This window comes from Egretta garzetta, unplaced genomic scaffold (assembly GCF_000687185.1).
Source record: "Egretta garzetta isolate BGI_Z169 unplaced genomic scaffold, ASM68718v1 scaffold271, whole genome shotgun sequence".
Lineage (NCBI taxonomy): Eukaryota > Metazoa > Chordata > Aves > Pelecaniformes > Ardeidae > Egretta > Egretta garzetta.
The window spans coordinates 2,415,229-2,421,080 of record NW_009258669.1 but is presented as its reverse complement, the minus strand read 5'-3'; the positions used below and the strand labels follow the sequence as shown (position 1 = coordinate 2,421,080).

The 5,852-nt window shown below is 37.9% G+C and overlaps 1 long non-coding RNA gene across 1 annotated transcript in view; it reads left to right on the top strand.

The window, feature by feature from the left end:
- LOC118451646 overlaps positions 1–3,712 on the top strand; it is a 28,149-nt gene extending 24,437 nt beyond the window's left edge. The window contains exon 4 of the long non-coding RNA XR_004841142.1: positions 3,700–3,712. This is a non-coding gene — a long non-coding RNA (uncharacterized LOC118451646). The remainder of the gene's footprint in view (positions 1–3,699) is intronic.
- Positions 3,713–5,852: the final 2,140 nt, after the last annotated feature.

The window sequence follows — 5,852 nt, the reverse complement described above, 5'->3', positions numbered from 1 at the left end:
GTCCCCCCCCCCGCCCGGAGCCGCAAGCAGTCCCTGAGCCGCGAGCAGTCCCCGAGCCCCGAGCAGTCTCCCCGCGACCGACCGACCGAACTAACCTCCCCCCCCAAGCATGACGTTATATGGTATGGAATAGCTCTTTGGTCAGTTTGGGTTAGCTGTGCTAGCTGTGCTGTACTCCCAGCTTGTTATGCACCTGGGCAAGCAGGAGAAGCTCAAAAAGTCCTTGAGTAGTCTGAGCACTACTTGGCAACAGCTGAAAACATCAGTGTGTTATCAACATTCTTCTGGTACTAAATGCAAAACACAGCACTATGCTAGCTACTATGAAGAAAATTAGCCCTATCCCAGCCGAAACCAGGACACAACTTTGTTATGTGCTTTCCTTCAATGATTATTAAGGTCAGATACAGTTCTGTATGTTTAATAATACCACATGTGAGTGCTTGGAGTTCATAAGTATTATTTGTCCTTATCATGCTCCAGTTAGGATCAGTGAATCTATTCATTTTATCATTACCAGAACTGGGCAGTGTTTTTTATGAAATGGAAAGAAATGAATAATTGGCTAATTTAAAGATATATAGTCCCTTATATTTTCTAACTGTTGCTATGTCATCAAATTTTATGGTGGAATTTCTAGAAAATTCCTTCACTATTCCATTAGCTTTTTTTATAGCTTTCTCAAATCTAATCTAAATTTGGTCCTGCGACTATTTTAACATGAGGTTTTAAAAATGGAAAACAAAACGATTTTTCATGTTTTGTGTGAGACATTTTGAAACTATCTATTCAAATAAATCCATCTACAATGGACAAGATTCAAAATTTGTGTGCATGTGTCTCCATCACTGAGAGAAAATTGCAGATCTTGCTTTTACACTGCTCTGCAGTGATGTTATCAAGTCCTCAGTAGAGACAAAAAGACCTTACAATGGCAACAGTTGATTTTTCAGGGAAAATGGCAGCTTCTATAATATGAAGAATAGATAATTCAATTAATCTTTTTAAAAGATGGTCTAAAAAGGATTTTAACTTTTTTCTAAAAGTTTTTCAACAGACTTGACCCCATTCTAATGTCAGACATCTTAAAGGCTTTCTTTCTTTGTGCTCTATCTCTATTTAGGTTATCATAGGACCAAATTCCATTGTGCAGACTCCTTGGCTAACTGATGGGCACTGGAAAAGCTACCTATGCAATCTGTGACATATTGAAGATTTTATTATAACTTTATTTTTATTTAATTTATTGAGATTTTATTATGATTTTATTAAGTTTTTAATTATATTGTCTTAGAATTTCCCATTTTATATTCTTATTATCAAAGGAATTATATTTCAAAGGAAGAAACTTGCCTCCACACATAATTTAGCTAGTACCTAACAGAAATCTAGCTAATTATAAGATGGAGCTTAAGAAATATTGTAAAATATATTTCCATTTCCTTGATTCATGGAAAGCAATAGAACATACTGAACCTTCAGGTCTCATCTGCTCATGACATTTACCTCCCTTGCTCTGCTAAAACAGAAACTTTGGTTGACTGATCACGCTTTTTGGGAAATTTGTTAATCCATGTTAAAGTCCTAATGTAGAAAAGACTATTGTAATGTTAACATACGACAGTTCTGTTCATACATATGCTAAGAAGTAATACTTTTTAATCTGCCAAGAGCCCCTTATTTTTTTTTCATAGACTAAATACAGGATCAGTTCAGAGAATTTGTTTTGCTTTTAAAACTAAAGCATGAAATGTAGAAAATGCTAGGAAAAGCAAAAGCTGAGGGGTTGCAGCACAGTGTCTGTGGTCATAGCAACAGCATACAACGGCTGCCATAATCAGCACCTAAGATTGATGGGGGACAGGTCACCTTAGAGAGATGCAGTGAGAAGAGGAGGTGCAATTCAAGATGGAGGATGGCCAATGTAATGCCCTCTCCTGTGGCAGTCAGTTGCTTTCCCTTGATAATATTTTGGCATGACAGGAGGAGTAATGATTTCAACATGTAGTATTCTGTCTTGAAATGTGTTGAAATCCATATCCTCACAAAGACATCATGACAAAAACATCTTAGCACTATTTCTACACTGAATTTGTAAGGACATTAAAAATTCCACAGGCTAATGAAACAAATAGCAACTGCCCTCAGGGTGTTTTCTTTTTCTAATGCTCTCCACTAGAGACAGGTCACTCACTTAGATAGGTTGTTTCCTTTTTGCTTTCAAACAATGGACTACACATTCAGAAACTGTATATGCCTCCACTGGTATATTCTTCTTTTGGTACTCATAACCAGTTATACTAAGTGTATGTTATTTCTGTGCATGTGTGTGTGCATGTGTGTGTACATATGTGTGTAATTTCTATGATATAATATTTGCATATAATTACAATAGTCAATTACATTTCACATAATACATTACAGCGAGACATACAGGCATTTGTGAATCTTCTTTTTGTTACATTTTTTTTTATGAGGCACTCAGAAATAGTATTCCTAATTTCAATTTAAGCAAGTACTTGGTATAGAATAATAACCTTGCAAACAAAACTGGACACTATGTGGAATTGGCATATTCAAAGCATGAAACAGAAAAAGAATAAAGATAAAAAAATAGAAGTAGAAGTGGAAATGAAGGAAAATGTGCTCATGTGATGAAAAAACACTGTCATGTGATAGCAAAAAAAAATTAGAATAAATTCTGATTTTTATTATACCCAGGCAACTAAATTTGTTCTGAAAGTCAATTTTCTGTAAAACTGTTAAAGGTTGGACTAGTGGCTGGACAAAGTACGGATTAGGGGATAGATATTCATATGGACTTTACTCTGCTGAAGTCAGCAGAATATCTGACCTAGTGGAGAGAACAGAATATTGAGAACTGTTGGAAACCAATTGTAGTACTAAATGAAATAGATTTTAAAGTGGTATTTTTTTCATTAATTTACAAAAGTGTCACATATTTTATTTAGGCTAGTAACCCCATATCTTTGCTGTTGTTTCCACACTGGGATTGTGATAGAGATTTGCTGTCAGGTCAAAAGCTAAAGAGGAAAGTGTTATTTAATGCAGGGATTTTATTTATTGATAATCCCTTAACAAGTCTGTTTGGGGGAACTTTTAAACTTAATTTAATTTCTTCCAGAGCAGCTTCTTTTAATAAGCATGAAAAAGACAGGCATACTGTCTTCTCTCACAAATAATGTCAAAACCTGTGCTTTAGTGATTTACTGTGAATAGATAACAATAAACAAACTTTGAAATTTATTAAATTTACCAGATGGAGTCTCTCTCTTTGTTTTGGGTATTGGGTTTGCATGGCATGGTTTTGGTAGCAGGGGGGCTACAGGGATGGCTTCTGTGAGAATCTGCTAAAAGTTTCTCCTATGTCCAATAGAGCCAATGCCATTCAGCTCCAGGGTGGTACCCACTACTGGCCAAAGCCAAGCCCATCAGCGATGGTGGTATCTCTGAGATAATGGGGGAAAAAAACCCAATAAAAAACAATAAAAAACCTGTGCAACACCAGCAGCAATCAGAAGAGAGAGGAGAGAGAGTATGTGAGAGGAACAGCCCTGCACACACCAAGAAGGAGGAGGTGCTCTAGTGTCTGGAGGAGTGATTCCCCTGCAGCCTGTGGTGAAGACCGCGGTGAGGCAGGCTGTCCCCCTGCAGCCCATGGAGGACCCCCCGAGGGAGCAAGTGGATGCTCAAAGGAGGCTTGACCCTGTGGGAAGTCCATGTTGGAGCAGGGTCCTGGCAGGACCTGTGGCCCCATGGAGAGAAGTCCACAGAGGAGCAGGTTTGCTGGCAGGGCTTGTGACCCCACAGGTGACCCACACTGAGGCAGTCTGTTCCTGAAGGACTGCACCCCATGCTGGAACAGCTCATGAAGAACTGTAACCCATGGGAAGGACACATGTCACAGAAGGCTGTGGAGGAGAGTCTCCCACGCAAGGGACCGCACGCTGGAACAGGGAAAAAGTGTGAGGAGGAAGGAGTGCCAGAGACAACATGTGATGAACTGACCACAACCCACTTTCTCCATGCCCCTGCACTGCTATGGGGAAGGAGGTATAGAAAATTGGGAGCAAAGTTAAGCCCAGGAAGAAGGGAGGGGTGGGGAGGTGTTTTAATATTTAGTGTTTACTTCTCATTACCCTACTCTGATTTGATTAGGAATAAATTAAATTAATTTGCCCAAGTCAAGTGTGTTTTGCCCATGATGGTAATTAGTGAATGATCTCTCCCTGTCCTCATCTCGACCCACAAGCTTTTCTCACCCCTGTCCAGTTGAGGAAGCGGAGTGATAGAGCAACCTTCATGAGCACATGGCATCCAGACAAGGTCAACCCACCACAATTATATTTATTTATCTATTCTGCATATGTATTTGTATCAATAAGAAAGGGAGAATATACACACAAATACATATGTGTATATATATAAAGAATTTAAGAGAAATTTAAATGGTAATGAAATTGTAAGGAGGGCAAAATGAGATGTAGACCTGGATTTCAGAAGGTGTTGAGCCTCATCACTGTAACTGAGGTCAATGGAAACTATGAATTTGGGATATAAATAAAACAGCTTTTACCATTTTCTTTGCAATTATTTGGAAGGCTCTAGCATACCTCATATCTGTATGTTGTCAAATAGTAAATTTATAACAGGATCACCATTGGAGTGTATGTGTCTTCGAGTGTGTGTGTGTGGATGGAGGAGGGAGATGGGTAGTAATCAGAAATATTTCAGTGTCTGTGGCCATGTAGCTTCACTTTTTTATGTAGTTGTATTCATTTCAGTGATTTATTATGACATATCGTACATCAACATTACAAGCTGGCAAGCAGAGATAAATAGTGGCAAAACTTCTGTTATTTTGTGCTGCTGAATACTTTGAAATCTCATTTTTGACAGCTTAAGGCTGAAGTATCATATATTCCCAACAACTTTATTTAAATACACAGATGAATGGTACAGAGCACACTCTTAAAAATGAAAGCACCTCATCATCAACATCCACACACATGCACACACACACACTCATACAAACAGAGTATATCAAAATGAATTAAACTCACCAGCTTTCCCTTCAGTTCTGTCTTTTATTGGAAAGGATAATGGCTGTTTCTCCTCACAGAAAACATCAAGGAAGCAGCTATGGGAAAAAGCAGCAACTATAGCCTGATTTAATAGGCTAATATTGTCTGGAAAATATTTATTTCTGATGGTTTCATTCACTTTGTTTGCATGTTTCTAAGCTTCAACATACCTTTTTTTCTTGTTTTGTATTTAAATACAATAAACCAAACAAGTGGAGTTAACTCTTTTCTTTTGCTCTGAAAGTACAATATTATAATAGTGGAAGTAAGAGCAATAATAATAGAAATAATGATAATAACAATGGAAGCCCAGGCAGCATTCTGTCATCCTCAGACTAGCCAGAAATGCCTCAAAGTACAGGAAAAAATATATGCAGCAATTTAGAATGCAGCAATAGAGAATAAATGCAGAATACAGCCTGACTGTCTGGATTTATTTCAGATCAATGTAAAAAGTGAATTCTATACATGAAGACTCAGTTCATATTAGACAAATATTTACCCTGCAGAAACGGGAGCTTTTATGCCCCCCACTATCTCCTTTCATTGACACCAGACAGTGTAGCTTACATGCCGGTGAAATTCCCACATCTGCACATCTGCCTAGTCAGAGAAAAGCTGCTCCAGTAAGAGAAAGACTCTTTCATAAGTACTTTTTCCTATAAAAAATCCTGGTCTAATCCACCCTTGAAAATCATGGATTTTTACAGTAATGCATATGTCATTTTTTGTGTAATTAAATCTTCC